Source organism: Gekko japonicus, unplaced genomic scaffold (genome assembly GCF_001447785.1).
Source record: "Gekko japonicus isolate JY-2015 unplaced genomic scaffold, Gekko_japonicus_V1.1 scaffold1820, whole genome shotgun sequence".
NCBI lineage: Eukaryota > Metazoa > Chordata > Lepidosauria > Squamata > Gekkonidae > Gekko > Gekko japonicus.
The window spans coordinates 63,852-75,129 of record NW_015173725.1 but is presented as its reverse complement, the minus strand read 5'-3'; positions in this window follow the sequence as shown (position 1 = coordinate 75,129).

Genomic DNA, 11,278 nt, shown 5'->3' with positions numbered 1-11,278 from the left:
GTTTTCTACTACAGTTGATGGACCCTTTTCTGACTTTAGGAAGGGAAGGTGGCTGGCAAACCCCAGGAGTTTTGGAGGTGGGGCAGAGTGACATCCAGCTATATACCCAGAAGTGAAATTGTGGCGATGCTCTAGGAATTTTCCAAATCTCTGGTAAGAACCATAGAGATCAGGGAATTCCTAGAACATAGATGCTATGACATCACTTCTAGGTACCTAACCAGAAGTGGCATTTCTGTGATGATGCTTTTCTCTTCATTTTGCTCCTGCCTCCTGCTGCTCTAACAAGCAGCTGCTGGAGCATGGGGACAGGACTCTCCCCCTATAGTTACACAGCAGGAGACCTGGCAGCCTTAGGAAGAGGTCATGGTGTTGGCTGGAGAAAATATCATAGAATCATAGAGTTGGAAGGGACCTCCAGGGTCATCTAGTTCATTTAATAAAGACTAATTTATCAGGTGATATTATTTACCTTCATGCCATGAAAAGTTCAGTTGCCCATTTCCACACAATATACCTTTTTTAAATGGACAGAGCAGTTTCTTCTAGGGCTGTTGGCAATCCTAGAAGCAGAGAGAATTTCTAGTTTTGACCAAATGGGCTCCCATCCAGCATTTCCCCTCTATTCCCACCCATATCTTTACGTTTCATTTTCTGTCCTCTTCCTTTCCCCCCCTTTAATGGTGTGTGGGAATAGGCAGTGGCATAGAACCTTTATTACGCTTACACTTCCTGAAGGCCAGTACAAGCTTAAGAACAGGTAACAGTAACATTTCATGACACAGAATATAGTTTCACCACATGAAAATACCTGGATGCACCTCTCAGAAAAGCAAATGGAATTGCATCCACTTCTTCCACTTACAGATTTAGCCCTCTGGCTTGCGACAGAGTCCTCTGGCTGTCTTGACAGTCTTGTTCAGTCCCTGGACTCTTGCATTGCAACATGTGTTCATAAAACAAGGCTGCCTGTTGTTTCATTTGTTGATAGATCTAATGAATGACATCTGGTATGTAGGCCAAAAGTCAGCCAGAGGTAACAACGTGAAGAAGGAGCCTTCATTGCATGGGACTCTTAAACTTTTGCACACATCAGAACAGATCCCTCCAAAATCATTCATCATAGGGAAACAGTCCAGTTTGACTTGAAATCTCTTAGTGAATCATTAACAGGATATATATGGTGGCTGTTGCTGTGCGAAGAAATGCACACTTGCCACTTCCAGAAATTTCTCCTCTCTCAACATCAGGATCATACATGTTGTCCTCAAGGAAAGTGATGACCAATAATTCTACAGAATAAGCACAATACCATTATATAAAATAATGGAGACACATACCTTGTTTAAGCATGCACCAACAGCAGACTGTGACACGAGGTAATTGCAACAAGGAACATTGCTGATGTTGCAAGAATAATTCCCATAATGACTGTATTACAGAGTTGAAGGATGTAAACAAGGCTGAAGATTCAAAGCTTGCATGGAAGGAGATCAGATCAGTCAATACTAAAAGAAGTCAGCCCTGACTGTTTCCTGGAAGGCCACAAGCTGAAGCTCAAATACTTTGGCCACCAAATGAGAAGGGAGCACTCACTGGAGAAGACCCTGATGCTGGGAAAGATTGAAGGTCAAAGAAGAAGGGGACAGCAAAGGATGAGATGGTTAGACAGTGTTATTGAGGCAATAAACATGAAATTAAGCAAACTCCGGAGCACGACAGAAGACAGGAGGGCCTGGTGTGATGTGGTCCATGGGGTCACGAAGAGTCAGACTCGACTGTGCGACTGAACAACAACAACCTCACCTGAAGTAGCAAAAGCGGACTCCAGTACAAAAATTAGTATTTATTCGATTATTTGGTAAAATGTCTTACAGTGCAAACCTAAGCTGAGTTACACCATTCTAAGTCCATTTACTTCAGTGGATTTAGAAGGGTGTAGGACTGCATTATCAAGAAGAGGGTAGGACTGCCTTTCTCAAGGCTGGGCCTGAATGTCATTTGATAGTGAAAGGCACCTGGAGGACTACATTTCCCAAGGTAGCTCAAGGTGTGACTTCTTGGATAGATTCAAAACTGTGCAACGCACAGGAGAGGAGAGGGAAGATTCTCTTAGACTATTGGTTTACTGGATGGAACAGCAACACAAATGCCTGCTTGCCCCAAGCCTGGCACAGCTGCAGCAGTAAGTGGTGTGAAGGAAGGAAGCAGAGTGGAGAAAAGGAGAATTTGCTAAACCAAAGCACCAGGTGCCAAAATAAGAAATGAAATGCACTGAATTGCTTTTTTCCACTTTTGTTTTCATTATCTAAATGAATGTTGGTTTCATTCCCCCCCCCCCTTCATTCAGAAACGGATATGTATCCTATGCGGTGGGACAACAGTGTCTGCCTAGACCATCAGCAGCCCCATGCGTCCCCTTAGTAATGTCTAAAAACAGAACACCCTGAAATGATTGTTGTTGCATTCAGCATTTCCCCATCCGTTCTCCAGTGGACTGGCTTCCACTTGTAAGGTGAGGGGAACATGGTGACAGAGATTGGCAGTTGCTCACATCTCTGGCAATATGTTCTTAGGCCCCAAGTAGCTGTATCAGCTGTGCTTCAGAAAACCCAGCACCTCACTGGGAAAGGGATTGGCCAGGCTATCACCACCAAGTGTGCACCTCTTTCCTACCTTCTCATAATGATACTCAGGTTAAAGTACTTCTGGACAGCAGCTTGAACAGGATTATTACATGCCCCTTGCAAGTGAGAGAATAACCATGTTGTACACATTCCTAGGCTGTTTCCCGACTGTACAGGTATTCTGTTGGATTCCCTACATCACAGTCAGTTCAGTTTCCCATTGATTCTTTGACATCAGCAACCTGTCTTGTGTGCCATCTTGTAATCAGAGTTACAGGGTTGTTGTTTCAGTAGGATAGTCATGTTGGTCAGCAGTAGAAAAGCAAGATTTGAGTCCAGTAGCACCTTGAAGACCAACATGATTTTCAGAGTACCAGCTTTTGAGAGTCAAAGTTCCTTTTGTCAGATACAAGGTGGTTATTGTTTTAGACTAAGTGTTTGAATAGTCTTCCTTATGCATCTCAGAGTCTATTGCTGCTCATTATGGGAGGGATACCACGCAGAGTGGTTTTCATGGAAGGATAGACTGCAGCATGCTGAGTGCCAGTTTCTTGCTTTCCCCCTCTCATTGTAGCCCAAAGAGAGTTGCCAGCTCCACTTTGGGAAATACCTGGAGATAATGGGGATGGAGCCTGAGGAGGGAGGGATTTGGGGAGGGGAGGGACTTCAGTGGGGTATAACGCCATGGAGTCTACCTTCCAGTGTGTTTCTTCTCTCTGTTGCCTGGAGATCAGTTGCAATCCAAGGAGATCTCCAGCCACCATCTGGAGGTTGGCAACCCTAAACTATCCCCAAAATGCTGCTCCTGGGGGACAGGATACCTCCAGGAACAGCATTTGAGGGGCAATGTGGGCTGCAAGGGAGAGGGAGGCAAAAAAAATCATGCTGTGTGGGCTAAAATCCATCCTTTCACATTTCTGGGATCCACCCCTCTATATGAATAGTTATTCCTGCCACATGGAGGGGAGGGGTTTTTTTGTGTGAACTTCATTCTGCTGCTCAAGCTACCTGCAACAGAGTCTTAAAACCAGAGGTCATTTCGGGGGGGATCGCAGGGGATCACAGTTCCCCAGGGTGAGGTACGAGGGGGTGGGGCACATGACGAAGCCCTGCCCCCTGCTTCCGGCTGCCCCGCTTCCGGCCCTCATTCAGTCAAGAGGAAGTTGTTTCCTCCCTGCCTCTCCCCACCCCTGCCTGCCTGGGACCAGGGAGGGCCTTCGCGGGGCTTCCTTGCACTCCCGCCGGCCTTGCAGGTCCACCGCCGGGCCCCTCATGGTGCTCGGCAGTGGAGCTGCAAGGCCGGCGGCGGCCGGGACCATTGGGGGTGGGGTGTGTGGCCTTATGACACACTTCCAGTGATGTCAGGGGGTGTGGCATATGCTAATGAGTTCCCCTAGCTCTTTTTCTACGAAACAACCCCTGCTTAAAACACGTTGATCCATGGAAGCATCTTCGCAGATCTCTGTTTTGTTGGATGTATCATAAATCTGTAGCATTAGCATTTGTTTTACCGATATGTTTTATGTTTAAATCATCTCTTCATTACAATACATACTACATTTGCCAGCGGGTCTGATCTGAGATTCCGTAGCATGGCACTGTGAATCATTTCCTGCCTTCTCTAACATTTTAACCATCTTCATTCCTTCCTCCATCCAAATGTTTTCCTTATATACTCCATGTAATACAATACAGCTTGTCTAATATTTACAAATGTATAAATATATATTCCTACTCTGTCATAATAAGTGCGTTCCCAGAATTTTCCATTGGCAATCTACTATTTCAGGTTTATGTGTTTTTGATTAGTTTCAGCTAATTTTCCTTAATTGTGTTTCTGGCAGGCTGCTACTTTAATGGCATTTAAAAAAATACTTTAGTAATGCTTGCCACAAGCCATACTATTTCCAGATGTCCAGCTGCCATCGTAGTAAGAGAAACAAGATGGCCAGCTATATGTGTTTTAAAGCAGCAGAGTAACACTTTCCTGATGTGATGATCGATACTTCCATTTTCTTCACAATGACCCGTTGTTCTTTCCTCTGCCTTGTACATGTATCTGTGTCTCACGTTTGCTTATATAGTGTAAATCTGGCAGCTTTAGCTGTCATTTATTCCCACAAACAAGAGAAGCCACAGAACTTGGACTGCAGCGGTGCACCTACATGTTATGTTGGTATATAAGCCTTGTTGACTTTGGCAAAACTAGCATCCATGTCATATGATTAGTGTGGGAACAGCAAACAAAAATGTTTGTGAAGTTCAGCTTTGTGACAGATTATTTATGACAATATTTAGTACCTCATAAACAAATATAAATGCATGGTAAATATGCTGCATACGATGCAACCGTGGGCTTTCAGGTAAAGAGGAGCTATAGCTCAGTGACAGAATCTATGCCAGCTAGTGGAATGTCCTAGGTTCATTCCTGGCATCTCCAGTAGAAGGCTCTCAGGCAAAAGTATTGGAAAGCGCCTCTACCTGTGATTGGGGGGCGGGGGGACTGCCAGTAGAGATGTCACAGGTCTTTACTTAAATACCCCTATGTATATAGGGTATGGTGTGTTTATGACTGTGTATCTGTTGATGGTGTTGTACTGAATATTCTGTTTGTAATAAAATCAGTAATTGCTAGGCTTTAGTAGTATTTTGTTTCTGGATTTCAGCTCTCCCAGTTTTCATACTGTTAGAACAATAACCCACAGATCTGACTTGTTATCACACCCAGCTTTAGATGTTTCCTCGGGAAAAGACTGTTACCAGAGATTTCAAATGACTTCTGCAACTGCAAAACAAAACAAAAACAATATGTGCATCAGACTGCTTGCACAAGTAATAATACAAAATCATTTGTCTCTAATTTTGTGTGTGTGTTTAACACCCAAACGCAAAATGTCAGGCAGTATGAAACAGTGCTAGGGTTGCCAGCGCTGGATTAGGGAATACCTGGAGATTTTGAGGGTGGAACCTGGTGGGGTTTGGGGAGGGACCTCAGAGTATAATGGCATAGAGTCCACCCTCCAACGCAGCCATTTTCTCCAGGGGAGCTGATACTGGTCATTTAATAGTGGGAGATGACCAGGTGCCACCTGGAGGTTGGAAACCCTAAATAGTGCTGTCCCCATCACCACTAGAATATTTAGGTTTGAGAATACAAAAAGGTTCGAATCCAGCACAGAGTTAAACATCTGCCCATTATAAGCAGAGTGTTTAAGTGCTCTTCTGTCTCTGCTAAGACCGTGGCAGAAATAAACAGCATATTCTACCAAACGGATTTAGAAGGATATAGCTGTCCTTAGGAGAGCACTGTGAATGATCTGAGGGATTACACATTCCTTGACATGAAATCCTGTACAGAGTTATACCAGTCAAAGCACCCTGATTTCAGTGGCCTTAAACTGGAGTGATTTGTATAAGAACACACTGATAGTGTTCTAACCCAAAGGAGGTGACTTTAATTTAGGACATAATAAAAAGGCAGAGTAGCCCTAGTTTTAATATTAAAAATGTTTTTCCAATTTTCTTTAAAATAGAAGTCTGAGAATATGGGGTAAATATAAGCTTGGGTTATGTCGAAAAACACCTTTGTGGCTATCTTCACAAGAAGCTTTTTACAGACAAGAAATGATAACTAAGCATACTTGGTTAACATACCATGATATATGATGAGCATGTTATTGCTAAAATGTATAAACTACTATTGAAACTCAAGACAGAAGAAGAATGAAAGAAAGAATGCAGTTTAGCCAACAAATCTTGTTCCCCCCTGAACTTTGAGATACCCCTCACGGTAGGTTGATAGATATCCAGTATACAAGCACCGCAATAGCGTAGAGCCTTTTCTCTAGTAAGATTCAATGTAATACCATCAGCAATCTTGCATGGGAGATATAGCAACATAGTATATGCAGATAGACTTTGCCATTGCAACTCTGGATGCATTGAAACTGTTTCGCATATTTGTCTACATTGTCAATTTTATGTGGATTTATGTTTTAGATATTTAAATCCTATCTTAGCCAACATGACAAACCTTCCTGATGCTTTAAAAGTGTACCGTCTCCTAAATGATTCTGTTCCGGAAATATCAATGAATGTAGCCAAGTTTTTACAATCAGCGATAAAGCTACGTCAGGAAAACTACCAATGAGTAATTGTTTCATGCAACACTATGCAATATTATGCAGTCGCCAAATGCTAGGCTCTATATGTATGGCTCTATATGGTTTTAAATGTATATTTCTTTTTTTTATAGTAATCTTCTTTTAAGGTATTTTTATGCCAATAAAGGTTAACTGAACTGAACTGAGTTAAGGAATGTATGATAAAATGGGTGAATAATGTTGGACATAATATACAAATGGAATAGTGGGAATATATGTGGAAGGAAAGTCTTAAATTTACATTAAGTTCCAGTCTTAAAGAGAATTTTTATAAAATGATATACCAATGGTATATGTCACCAGAGAAACTAGCTGAAACATATAAAAATAAAATAGATGTTGTGAACAATATGAAGGGACATTTTATCATTTATGGTGGACTTGCAATAAAGCTAAAAATTCTGGATACAAATGCATTCATTCATTCAGAAGATTTTAAAGATTTAAAGTACCTATGAAACCAGTGGTGTTTCCTCTGGGTCTAATGGACAGACAGTTTGAAAAAAGTCATGGAACTTTGTTTTTATACATGACAATGGCAGCGATATTACTATATGCACAAAAATGGAAAAGTTCAACAGTACCCACAACAGAGGAATGGTTGATCAAGATAATGGAACTTGCAGATGGCTATATTTACTGCTTTAATCAGAGAAAAAACATTATCTACTTTTATTGCCAACTGGAAACCCCTTATAGACTTTTTGCATGAAACAGGGGGGGGGAAATGAACTTATGACCGGTGGATTTGATGATTAAGGCAAAAGAATTTTTTTCAAGTAATAGGGAAAAGAGAATTAATATTTGGTTGCAATAATGGAATAAATGTTAAGTTTGCAATTTTTACCTATATTTGTTGTAGAGAAAATCGGAAGTCCTTTCTTTATATTTTTTTCTTTCTGTATATTTTTCCCCTCTCTGTTTTTAATTTTGTTTGTTATAAAATTCTTAATAAAACTCTTTTAAAAATAGGAGGGGTCCTGATCAATTTCAGTCCATCAGAACCCAAGAGGTCTTGGAATACTAAGCAGAATGCTCCTGTTTATAGGAGTGGTTCCAGGATTAAGATAACAAGTAGGCTGCAGGCAATAGTGTGACTTGTAAGAGCAAAGTTCAGAAGCCAAGAAGTCTGTCTGAGGGGACAAAAAAAAAGTTCTGAGCAAGCTGAGGTCAGCCACTGGAATTAACCTCAAGGAGGTAAGAGAGAATATTAAAAGTGAGCTGAAGTTGTTAGTCAAGAAATTTTTGCTGAAGTCTAATAATGGAAAGCCATGACCTGAATGGTCCAGCCTAGCCCAGTCTCGTCCTATCTTAGATGCTAAGCAGGGTCAGCCTTGGTTAGTATTTGGATGGGAGACTACCAAGCAAGTCAAGGGTTGCTATGCAGAGGCAGGCAATGGCAAACTACCTCGGAATGCCTTGAAAACCCCACAGGGTTACCATAAGTCAGCTGTGACTTGATGGCAAAATAAGAATGGAAAATTCTATTGAACTTAGATCAGACACTCAAGCGGCCAATGTGCTGAGGATCTGAGGTTTTGCCCAGTGTAGTATTCAAGTACACAGGTCTCTCTCTCTGTGTGTGTGTGTGTTAATAATTTGTATCCCCATCTAGCACAGCAATCTTATTCCCATGGGTTAGGACCCTCAGGGGGCTTGAACCTTCCCGGACAGGGCTGCCAAGTGGGGGCGGGAGGCGGGTAAACCCCCGCTTCGGAGGCCCGATTTCCACCACCGCGGAACTCTGCCCCCCCCCCGAAGCGCAGCGTGGCTGCATCACCAGAGGTAACACAACCACGTCGATCACGTTGGGTGCGCACACGTGGCCCTGATCGTTGGAGGGAAAACTCTATGGTTTTCCCTCTGACGACCGGGGCCACGCCCTCAACGTGATCGATGTCGCGTGTCACTTCTGGTGATGTGCTGGCGGCGCGCGCATGCACATCAACAAAAAACTCCCGGAGACTGGTGAGGCTCCCCCACCGGTTAGAGAAAATGACTTGGCAACCCTATTCCCGGATGCCAGCCCTACACTCTAACCACTATACAGTCTCAACAGGCAGCAACAAATGCCAGCTCTATAAGGGCTTGTAACCCAGAAGGGGGTGGGTTACACAATCCATCTGAGGGTCCTGACCCGTGGGAATAAGATCGCCTTATTCATCCACAGGCAAGTGCACAAAGCACTGGGGGCACAGACTGCTGTGGATAGGAAGTGGTTAAGCCAGGCTGGGCAGGGGAAAGAGAGAAAAGGGAAAAGGAGAGGTTTCATGGGGAGAAGGGGCTCATAATCATAACCTCAGCCTCTGACTATAACTTGAAGGTAATCGGTCTCAGAAGGTAAACAACCCCTGGTCTTGTCATCGAAAACCCATCGTTCATTTATAGCGCTAAGTGAAGCAAGTGTATATGAATGTGATGCAAATGGTCTTTAAGCAGAACAGCAATGACCCATTTTATCTGGAATTGAGAAAGACACTGTGGTCTTTAGGGGTGCTCTCTGAGCATGCTCACTGTGAGTCTTGGATATGTTGGCTCTTTTTTAAATAATAATAATAATAATAATAATAATAATAATAATAATAATAATATTAATGTTGGCTCTTGAAGTTTGAAAACAGGGGAAGGAAACATCATTACAGGGTTTACTTTGCTTAACTGCACCCAGTTTTGGAGTGATGGTCAGTTGGTAGAACTGGCCACATAAGCCTGAGCAAGAGCATACTCTCAGTTCCAGATGTACATATTAGCTGGAGCACAGTGAGAGCCACCTAGGGTTACCATCTCCAGGATGGGAAATTCCTGAAGATTGGGGGGTGGAGCCTAGGGTGGGTGGGATTTGGGGAGGGGAGTGACCATAGAGTTCACCCTCCAAGCCAGCTGTTTTCTCCAGGACAACTGACCTCTGTAGTCTGGAGGACAGCTGTAATTTTGGAGGATCTCCAGGCCCCACCTGGAGGTTGATGACCCTATTCTTGGGCTGGTTCCCCATCTAGATCTACATCTTTTGCTGACATGGTTGGGGGTAGAGAGGGTGATTAGGCTTCACAATGATGGTATGGCACCTAATGAAGCAGACATTGCCATTGTGGTACCTAACCATGCAGTTCTCACTGGTAATACAGGCAGGAGGTATAGACACTACTTGATTGTATGGGAATAGCTACAGGGACAGCAATAACTACAGTACTCAAGTTAATGTGTACATGAGATCTCATATCAGCTTTTGTGTTTTATGGTAACAGGCTACAGAGGTGAATTTTATATGCCTATCCCAGCAGACAGTTGCATAAGTGAACAGTGAGCGACTCAGTCCACCAGCAATTATAAACATTTTTCAACAGTCTTACTGTGTGGTGTTCAGTTAAACCTATGTTATCAGTACTATTTTGTGCATCCACAGTTTTGCACAGCCTTATGGGAGGCGTAGTTCATTACAGAATATTTCCTGAGGAAGATCTGGTATTTTGAAACGTTATAAAATCTGGAGAGAACATTGATTTATTCTTATACAAGGATTTTATGATTTGATGGCATTTGTTCACAGTTGTTATGTAGTGTTTATTGGCACCAATATATAGAAATTTTTTTGTAAGTCTTGTTGACTACCTTGATTTGTGGGTCAGACTCTCACGACTACTTCCAGGTTCACACCAGAAGTGACGCTGTAGTGCTGGTGCGATGCTATTGCACCAGTTTTGCTCCACCAAGCATTAGTAGGAGCAGCGGGACCCCAGGGAAGGAGATCTTCCACTATAGCTAACTGTCTGTGACCCCAGGTAGACTCGATCTCATCCACTGTGCAAACGCAAAATGCAAGGAAATGAAACTCCACCACCACAAGGAAATTAAACCACCACCACAGCTCCTACACATCTGCAAAGCTGTTCGACAGGCATTCCAGATGGACAGCAGATGGTGAACACGCCAGACGTTCAATGTACAGGAGACCGTGACTGTCAAAGATGCTACATTCACCTATTGACCACGTTCACTTCGTGGCATCCTTAGCACCAATGCTGTAACTCTTAACGTAGTGCGCTAACCATAAATATACCAAGTCAACCCTCTAATTATGATTTTTAATATCTAATTTCTATATCTGCTGAGTGGGGCTTCAAAGTGGCTTCTGAGTGGAAAAAATGTGCTTAAGTGCTCTTTTAAATCTACTCTGTGTTATGAATCCTAATATTAACTCAGACTACCAGACTTGCCCTTTTGTAAACAAGGGCTTCTCTGCTTAAATAATTTCCCTCCATTTCCTTTCTCTTTTTCTTAAAGTCTGCGGGCCTTCTGTTTAGTGCATCGCGGTTCTCAGCACAGCAAGAGGTCTGTTTGTGTGGTTGAAATAAGAGATTTGTCCGGACAGCCAGAGTTGAGTTTCGGCTAAAGATGGGAACATTATAGGTTCATAAATTGTTTCCTATGTACTGAATTGGTCTAGCTGTAGACTGCCTTTCTGGATGGTTTTTAAATTCCTGTCAATAA